Below are 10594 nucleotides of genomic sequence, written 5' to 3' on the forward strand. Positions count from 1 at the left end.
CCCCAAAGATGTTTTGGAGGTCAAGCCTTTAACACGCAAAATTCGTACCGCAATTTATTTATTTACTTACTAAGCAATATTTCAATAGGGTGCCCTTTCAGCAATACTGGTATCAAAAGGGGCACTAAAAGCATAAAAACAAAACATGTATATACAAGTGAGTGAAACTTAACTGGAATTCACCTCCGGAGTACAATAGCATTCGTGATTGTGATTGGCGTTCGTGATTCTAATGATGTTCTAGTTCGGTTTCAAACGTGCTGTAAATTCGTCATTGGCCTTATTTTTCATTGGAATCATCATTCAAATCACGATTTTCTGGTATTTGTGATGCAGTGATTTGATTGACAAGTCACCAAGGACACAAATCGCCTTCGCTCTGGAATTCGAATTGAAATAACAGTTTTCGAGTGAGCCAAAGGTCCGGTGATTCTTAAAATGAATGGCAATGTCATTACAATGATGATTCAGGATTTACGTGTGAAAGACCCTAAATCAAACTAAAAAGCCTGTATTCTAAACTTGGGTTTGATTTAACCCTTACCTCTGCGCAATTTGTGAGCTTGAATTCCTGGTAGGGGGGGGGGGGGCTTTAAGATCTCGACTGCAGATAACGCAATCGCCACGAAAATTTTCACGAAGGAAACAAATGAAATTTTCTACGCGGCTGCGTAGGTAGATTGCTACATCCATACATGTTATTTCATAATTTATTAAAAAATCATTGTTTACGATTATACGTTATATAAAGTTCCTATAAGGCTATTTTTTGGTTGAAAATATTTACAAATTGAAATAAAGAATATTCCGGAATATACCAAAATCTATGTATGTCTTCGGTTTCTTTTTTCATTGTTTCTTTTCGAAACAAATTGTCTGTGACATTGTTTCGACCATGAATGGCATCAACTAAACTGTCTGATGTTAATGAAAGTAAAAAAAATAATCACTCATTAAAAAAATATACATCTGAAAACACTTTTTGTAATGGCCCGGGGGGGCCACTTACATTGGCGAGTGGATACCATGCGCGACCAAAAAAACACGTAAAAAGGATGTCTTTTTCACGATAGGGCACGTTACGTACGTAACGTGATAAGGGTGTCAAAAACACAAAAATAATGAAAAAAGGGTATCTATTTCGCTAGGAAAATTACGTGTTTAGGGTCGAATATGCGGGATGATAAAACAAAATTAAAATGTTTTATAAAGGATGTCCTTTTTGCCCCAAAACTTCGTGTTTAGAGTCCGATTTGCGCGAGGTGTAGAAGGTGGGGTCGTACTAAACCAAATAAGGTAAAGCCGCGACGACCGAAGGACCCGTAACAATAAAACATTCCTGTACTTGTTTAGGGGTTCATTTCAGGGAATATTTGCCAAGCATCCTTTTGTTACCACTTGTTAAGGGTAGGGTTTCACACGCCAATACTTGTTAAGGGGTGCATTTTCAGAAAATGGAAATTACGTGTTTAGGGTGCTTTTCGAGACCCCATGGTCGCGCATGGTATCCACTCGTGAATGGAAGTGGCCCCCCCCCCGGGGTAATGGCTATGCACATCAAACATTTTTTTCGAGCTATCGAATCTTTAGCTATGAGCTTTCTGACATGTACTAAGAGATGCGACGTCATTTCTGAACTGGTACCAGGGCGTCACGAATTTGGTCTCTAAAGTTCCGCCAGTGAACGGCGCGGTTAAGCAATTTGCGCGGCGGATTATTCTTCAATATGTCGCCGGCCCGGTAAGTTAGGATTAAAGAGAAATCAAACCCAGATAAAAACCTAATTTCAGAGGAAAAAGAAAATCATAAAAGGACATGGGTGAGAGCATGAACAATACCATACAAATAATAAGACAGTTATGAAATTTTAAATTTGGTAATATTTGGTAATTACTATATCCATGGAACCATCAAATTAGCCGATGTCATTGTGATACAGGGGTAATTCATCCCCATTTACTTCAGTACATAAATGGCTGAAATATGATTTTCCCGAAGTATGAGTATATTTTTTATCATGTTGACACAAAACGATATGCCACTTTTGTTAAAATTTGATTACTATAAGGGGAGGGGTGGGGTGGGGGTAGGTTGTTAGCCCCCCCCCCCGCACAAATCATTCATTGGAAAGTTGTTCCTACCACTTGTCATCATATACTTACTTAGCTTTTACAATTTCTTTCAAATCTTCACTATTCTGCTTTTACCTATTTTGCGTCTTCACACAGCATGGTCAAAGTTGGATTCCCCATTAAACTTTGGTAGAAAGCGTGATGAGACGCTGGTATTTAACAATGCAGCCTCAATTCATCAGCTCATTTTAGGTAGCTTGTCAAAAGTCCATGCACCGTTCTTCATCGTTCTTCCCGCATCCGGGTTTTCGCTTCGGCTTTCCCGCCCAACGTTCCCTTCTCTTCAAAGGAACGGTCGCCATCAAAGGCCCTTTGATGCCACCGTTCTTTTGTTCGTCTTTCCTGCAAGTCTTAATTTCTGTCGAAAGGCCGAAGAATCTATTCTAAATAGCTCCCTCTACGACCAAAACAAATGTGTGCCTTCATCATGTTCATATTGACTGTTGGATCGAGATTTCGCGTCACTGTTCTGAACTGTGGTTCGCATCTATAATGGAAGTTCTGGTGCATTCATAAAGCCACGGTAGCTTAATCAAAAATCACGCACATGTCATAAATCGTTACTGATCTTACGAATTTGCTGCAATAAACATGAAAACCTCTTTTTTGCAATTGGAAGAGAGTCAATTCATGATGTTTTAGGTGGGAAAATAAGATTCCACATATTTTCGTTTCGTAGGCCCAAGCCATTCGTAGAATTCACGTCGACTTAGAATATTAATTATTACTCGCATCTCAAACAAGTGTCGAGAGCCCCCCCCCCCCTCCAAAAAAAACCGAAGGAAATAGAATGATAAAATAAATATGACCGGAACAGCTTGAAACTATTAGGCATAGATAGATCAAAGATTTATTAGAAACTGTTTTAAATAGTTTCTTAAAATTTTTGACGGGCAACAATTTCCCCAGGATAACATAATGTCTCTTAATTTTCTTTATCTCCATGTTGTAAAGAAGCGGGACCAAAAGAGATTGTGAAAAGAGGAAAAAGAAAACTAAGAAGTCAAAGGGAGAGGAAAGGAAGGGGAAATAGAGAGAAATAAGAAAATAATATTGGGATGGAAAAGAGGAAGGGTGAGAAAAAAAATGGTGGAAATACAGTTGAAAGAGTGGGAAAAAACTCGGAAATTTGAGAGGGGTTCTCCAGATAAGCGATTCCATGTCCCTCGACATCAATGTCCGATTGTGTTAAAAACGACTGTCATCGATTAATATTAATCTTTTTTTTTTCGTGGTTTGACCAAATGCGTGCGCATCCTGATTGCTGCTTCTGCATCGAAATCAATATTCATGAGAAAGCAGAGTTGTGTTCTCGCAGAATTCGTGATCAGGTGGGGGGGGGGGTTAAAAACATTTTCCCCAAAATTCATGACTTGCGTCTTCGGAATGAGAGTACGCATGCGCGTGGACTGGATATTTACAAAATAGTGGTCGTCTATTTGAATATTGTATGCCATGAATGAATCAGCATCCTCAAATTTCCGGTACCTTTCTACCCCCCCCCATTATGAGAGGCACAATTAAAATTTGTAATGCAAAATGCAGCCAAAACAGAAGAGTGCCCCCCCCCCCTTGAAAGCGAACGTAATTTTTCCCCCTGTCATGGATCCGCCCCCGACCTTTAGACATTATGTTGTATAGACCCAATTCTTGGTTGGATTTACATTTACATAGGGCCGCCCCCCCCCCTATTGGCGGAGCAAAAAAAGGGGAAAGAAAGAAAAAGAGAGGAGAAAAAGAAGGGGAAACATAAGAGGGGGAAGGCGAGTGAATAAGATGAGGCGAAGACTTAGAAAATAACTTTAATAATCATTACGCTACTGGGACAACCAATTCAAAGAAATAAACAAATATCAACCTTGGGCGGCCGATCGGGGAAAATATGGGTGAAAAATGAAATCACCCCCCATCCCTATTGGCGGAGGCTGGATCCACCCCTGATTTAGATTTACATTTTATTCACACTATCGATCCCCTCTCGGGGCATGAGTGTACAACATAAAAACATATAACAGACTAAAGTATAACTTCATTTAATTGGTTTAACGTATTAAACGTAATGTTCGGAATTAAAGATAAATACCAATTGTGGTAACGATCAGAAAATTAGTTCGATCAGAATGCAATGAATTTTACCAACGAAGTGTTTGTTTGTATAAATGAAAAATATTTGCCAAATAGCCTGTGAAAGAAAATCGTAAAAGTGCTGAGAAATGAGCGATATAAGCACAGAATTCCATCAAATGTCAGGTATTTTTGAGGCAATATTATAACACACTGTACCACGTATGCTTTAAAAAAAAACAAAAAAAAAACAAGTACACACCTAGTTACAAATAATGCGTGAATCATTTCCATTTATTTGAATGCAGGATAAAAGAGCACAGGTGTCGTAGCCGGGGATCGAACCCCGGACTTTCCATGTATAGCCAGGCGCCTTAGACCACTCGGCCACGGCACCCTCACATGTTTTAGCGATCATCAGAATTATCGATATTGAGCGGCGATTTCATTATTCTACAAAGATAAGTGCAGGCGCGGATCCAGGAGGGGGCCGAGCTGGCCCCGGCCCCCCTATTTTTTGACAACCTGCAGAAAAAAAGCGTTTCTTGATAGAAACTACGAAAAGCAGGAAGAAAAGTAAGAAAGAGCTATTATACCCATGATGTGTAATTTACAGCCTCGTAACGGCCGGCCCGACCCCGAAAGGAAACAAGAAAAAGATGAGGGGAAGAATTGGAAAACAGACTTTATATAAAAAATTTCGCTCGCGCTTCGCGCTCGCATTAACTGTGTAATGAATCCCATTCAAGAGGATTAAATGGCACTTTATATATCCAGTTCTGAAATCAATTTGCACACAATATTTTAGCTCACGCATCAAGCTTTCATTTTTTTGTTTGATTTACACAAATTGTTATATCAAAATTTTCATCTCGCGCTGCGCGCTCGCATTGTTTTATTTGTGAGTAACCTATCCTCTTTGGAAATTCTTTCCAAAATTTGTCAAAATGCTCCTGTATCATGTCAGTTTATCAAAAAATTAAGCTCGTGCTTCGCGCTTGCATTTAATTGTTTGAGACATGCAAACAAGCTTGTTCTTTAATTTTGAATAAAAACGCACTTAGACCGTCCAGTTTTCAGGTCGGAATATCACTCATTATTTAATTGGTGATACTTGTATCCTCTTCACTAATCACTAAAAACAGTCCTAATTGAGTCCCTTAATTTTCACGTTTCGGCTCGCGCTTCGCGCTCGCATTGTTTAGTTGGATACTTATCTTTGTTCATTATTATAAAAACTGCTCAGAATCTTCGAATTTTTTGCACGCGCTCGCATTTTATATTATGACCACATGAGATACCTTATCTTGTTTATAACAATAAAAACTAACATTTACTTAAAACTTCAGTCTTCAGTTAGGACTACCCCCTGAAAAACCAACAAAAAATAGAATTATGGCGGCCAATCGAGAAAAATTTTGCTGAAAATATTTATCGGCCCCCCTATTGGCGAAAGCTGGATCCGCCCCTGAAGTGCACATTAATGTACTAGATCTAGATTTATGATAAATATTTCGTATCGAAATCGTCATGTAATCATATTTAAAATTGCTCCTGATATCTTGTGCTGTTCATGGTCTATAACCTCCCATAGTTATCGATATCGTCATCACCGCTGTTACTATCGCAATCATCTTCATTTCTCTATTATAAGTATTATCTTCGTTAACATTTCTATTATTTCATTATAATTTCATCTTCATGAATCGATGGGGTGGGAGGAGGAGGAGAAGACTGAGAATTACCAAGGAGAAGCAGACGTACATGTAGAATGGGGGAGCAGTAAAAAGGGATGATAATAATAATGAGAGATGAGGAAGGATACGGAGAGGAAAAACAAAGATAGAGAAAAAAAAGGATGCAAGAAGAAAAAGAAGAAGAACGAAGAAAAAGCAGTAGGAGACGTATAAGGAGAGCAGGTGGGCAGAAGAACAAGAAGAGAGAGGAGACGTACAAAAGGGGGAGGAAGGAAAGGAAAGAAGCAGCAGAAAAGAATGAGGTGGAGAAAAAAGAATAATGAAAGACGACTAAGGATATGAAGAAGAAATAAAGATAAAGAAAAGGAGAAGGAGTAAGAAGAGTAGATGAAGAAGGGGGCGAAGGATGAGAACAGGAAGAATAAAAAGGTGGAAAAGAAGAATAACGACTGAGAAACAGAAGAAATAGAAGAGGGGGGGGGGGTGAGTTTGTTCTAAAGTAAAATCAATGTGAGTAGAATTAAATTAATGTTTTTATCTATATTGCAGTGATTACATCATTACAATACTAGGATGCCATTATGTTCAATAATTTAAGCTTCAAAATTCTGTACTTCACGGGTGAAGATATGGGGCCGTAAGCTGCAGGGAGATATGTAGAGTGATATATTCGCATTAGATCATTACTCTAAAATAGATGGAACGTGATTATTTATTTATAACTAATATTAGTTAGTACACTTACTGGCCTAAAAGCCAAAGCAAATAGGGCCATGATATAAACTTCTCCATCAAGAGAATTGAACATTATTGACCTTTCAGGATTGCTTGGCATTGATACTCATCGAACTGTTCTTAGTCATTGCCCAGGCCTATGATCATGAAAGAGCAAGATCACTCACCCGTATAGTAGAGAATCATTGACAATAGCATGCTCAGCGGGTTCGCCACAGAAAACAATGAGAGAGTTAGACGCTCACAGTCTTTAATTCCCCATATCCGCTGTCGTGATTATTGTCGTAATTTCAATAGATAAACCTACTTCAAAAGACCGTTGGCCCGCCCGATGGGGAATCTTTTGTAATAATGTAGTGTATTAAAGTACGTGTATGCAGTAACTACCATCCCGACTTCTGTTGTGCTATTTAAAAGATTTCTTTCACCATCATCGAGGAGCGATTAGCGTGTAAAATCGCATAAATTATCTCACAGAACGGATATAATGTTCATGATTACCAACATCACCATAATCATTACTATTATCTTTCATATTTTTTAATGATATAAACTATAAAATTGATACTGGAGAACGATTGGAAATAGATAATGAATGAATGATGATGATGATAACAGTGATGATGATGGTGATAATTAGAACTTTGAAGTGATATTAATGGACATGATAATACGAATAACATGAATAATAATATCAGTGATAATGTAAACATTAACAAGCGAAGATGATTGGTATATTTGAGGCAATTAACCATGTATAACTTGAGACGCGTTTTTCCTTTATCATGTTTGTTATAAAATGGTTTTCATATCATGATCCTGAAAGACATAGATTATATTTAGATTTTAAAAAAGGGTCGAATTTGCGGGGATGATAAAACAAAGATAGAATGTTTTATAAAGGATGTCTTTTTTGCCCCAACACTTCGTGTTTAGGGTCCGATTTGCGCGAGGTGTAGAAGGTGGGGTCGTACTAAACCAAATAAGGTAAAGCCGACGACCGAAGGACCCGTAACAATAAAGCATTCCTTTACTTGTTATTTAGGGGTTCATTTCAGGGAACATTTGCCAAGAGGATCGTTTTGTTTCCAATACTTGTTAAGGGTAGGGTTTCACACGCCAGTACTTGTTAAGGGGTACATTTTCAGAATATGGAAATTACGTGTTTAGGGTGCTTTTCGAGACCCCATGGTCGCGCATGGTATCCACTCGTGAATGGAAGCCCCCCCCCCCCCGGGTGTCAAGTCCGATGCAGTATAAAAATTGATTGCATATCGCGGTCGATGCGATTCTTATATCAACGATATCATCCCCAAGAGTCTATCAAGTTATGAGTTTATGTGCATTTTTAGCAAAATTGACATTTGTAATACGAGATTATTCTAATTTTAGAGTGCTGTAACATCCGAATTGCATGGCATTCCTGCTACGTACGTTTTGAATTCATCGGACATTTCGATTTCTGGATGCATGTTATATCAGTTAAAGCGGTGTACGTCTGAATCATATTGATTGTCATTTGTATTAACTTTATGATAACGTTGATACACAAAAAAAATTCATCAGGTTCTTTATCATTACACCAATGGTATGAACTTATGCACATACAGGCCTACGTCTTTTGCTTGATAGAACACTGACCCCCCCCCCCTCCATTAGAGCGAGAACAATATTGTGCTCTTTCATTAATATTGATTTCGATAAGGAGATCGGGAAGCGCACGCCATTAATAGGAATTTACATTATTTGTATACCACTTACAAGTGAAGCACAAAACATGTATCTAAACGCTACGGAACAAATAGAAAGAGAGAATGAATTTCACCAAAAATTAAAGTAGTTGCACAGTTCACAGTAGGCTGTAAACGATAGGGGGCTTCACATGCGGCGGGAAAGGCTATTTACCCCCCCCCAAAAAAAAAAAATTGAATTTCTCTCTTGAATCTGCTTGTTTAGTACTTTCTGTTAGATTGTTCCTGAGTTGGATCTAGTGGGGGGGGGGCAAGGGGCCCGCCCCTCCCTCTATTGGCGGAGCAAAAAAAACGGTGAAAGAAAGAAAAAAAGGAAAAGAGAGGAGAAAAAACATAGGAGGAGGACAACGATTGAATAAATAAGATGAGGGAAAAACAATTAAAAAGAATTCTTTCATGTCATTAAATAAAATTTTCGCTCATGCTTCGCGCTCGCATTGCCTTTTAGGTGATTTACACATATGGAACTTAAAATATCAAATTTTTAAGTCAATATACATAACATATTTTAACTCGGAAATCGAACTTTCATTTTTAAAAAGTGTTCTGAAAAAAAAATTATTGTCTGAATATTAACATTTTCTGCTCCCGCTGCGCGCTCACAAAATTTGATTTGTCAGGTACCTATTATTTTCCTGTATTCCATTTTAGTTATCAAAATATCCCTATTCATGTCAGATTGTGAAAACATATTAGCTAGCGCTGCACGCTCGCATTTTGATTGGTGAGTTATGAAAATTTCAATATTAATTATATTACAAACTAATTAAAATCTCCATTTTATGACAGTTTATCAACAATTTTCGGCTGGCGATTTGCGCGCACATTGATTTTTGAAAATATATCAACTCATGCATCTTATTCATAATTATAGAAGTGCTATAATATTGACAGATTTCGCGCTCTGATTAGGCTTATTAGATTAATAAATTAATTTAATGATAAATTGTCCCTTTTTCAGAATGGAATATCAAAAAGTTTCATCTCGCGATTTGATAAGAAGAGAAATAGGAAGACAGTCATAATTTTCATATGATGGAATATTGTTCTTAGAATTTTCCGGCCCTATGTCAAAACTCAAAGTAATAATAATGAATCATATATGTTCCTTTTTAAATGTGATCCATATCCACTCACAATTCTCCTACAAATCTCAAATTTTCCGCTTGCGCTTCGCGCTCGCATCGATTACTTAGTTATGTATGTACCTTTTCATGATTACAAAAATTGCTTAGAACTTCCATTCTTCAGGTAGAAAAGTAAATATTTTCAGCTCACGCTTCGCGCTCGCATTATCTAATTGTTGAAATATGTAACGTTTTAATTTACGGATAATTACGAGCAGCCGTTAACAGATTCCTTTTTTTATCAGAACGATCAATGCGTACTAAATTCATTCATCTCGTTTAGGATCAGAAGCATTGCCAGAATGCTATTTTAGGACAAAATACATGAAATAAAAAAATTAAAAAAGCGGGCGCTTCGCGCTCGCACTATTTAGATTAGGCTTGTGAGATTATTTTACATTTATTTTTACATTTGATTTAAAGAATAAAGCTTAAAAGTGACAATATTTGGTTTACATATTATAAAGCGCCTTCTTATATTCCAATTTTACCTTAAACGTATTTTATTTTCAAACGAAGTCTATGAAAAAGGTGCAGTTAGGCTTTCATTTTGATGCCAAATATTCTCATAATTGGGATTAGTTGCAAACACGGTTTTCGAATAGAAGGCACATCGGGGAACATCAAAGTAACAAGACAGTCACCAGCGCTGACAAAGTGATATAATCTCCCCGTGACATACCCCTCTATACCAATCAAGAGGTCATCTTTCTATTGAAATCCGCCACCACTCAGACCACCTCTATATGTTCAAGAATATAGGGTAATCTCCGCAATCAAGAATGGAGTAATTTAAATCTACCTTGACAATGGGGTAAGCCGTTAAATACAGCTTGCAATGCACTGGCCCATGTCATTTTCAACGTCCGGCTTTCGGGGAATTACAATTAGCATCAAATGGGTAGTTCTCTTGTTCTCGTTTTGTCCCCATACTAGAACCTTGATTTTGTTTCTTTTCGTAATGTGCATTTTGATATGGTTTCTAATATATTTGTCAACATTTCGACATTTAATGTAGTTTAATGCTTGCCTTTATAAAGAGCAATATTACATAAAACCTGCTTGGCGAAGCAGATTATAACACAACG

The sequence above is a fragment of the Lytechinus variegatus genome, chromosome 11, assembly GCF_018143015.1.
Source record: "Lytechinus variegatus isolate NC3 chromosome 11, Lvar_3.0, whole genome shotgun sequence".
Taxonomy (NCBI): domain Eukaryota; kingdom Metazoa; phylum Echinodermata; class Echinoidea; order Temnopleuroida; family Toxopneustidae; genus Lytechinus; species Lytechinus variegatus.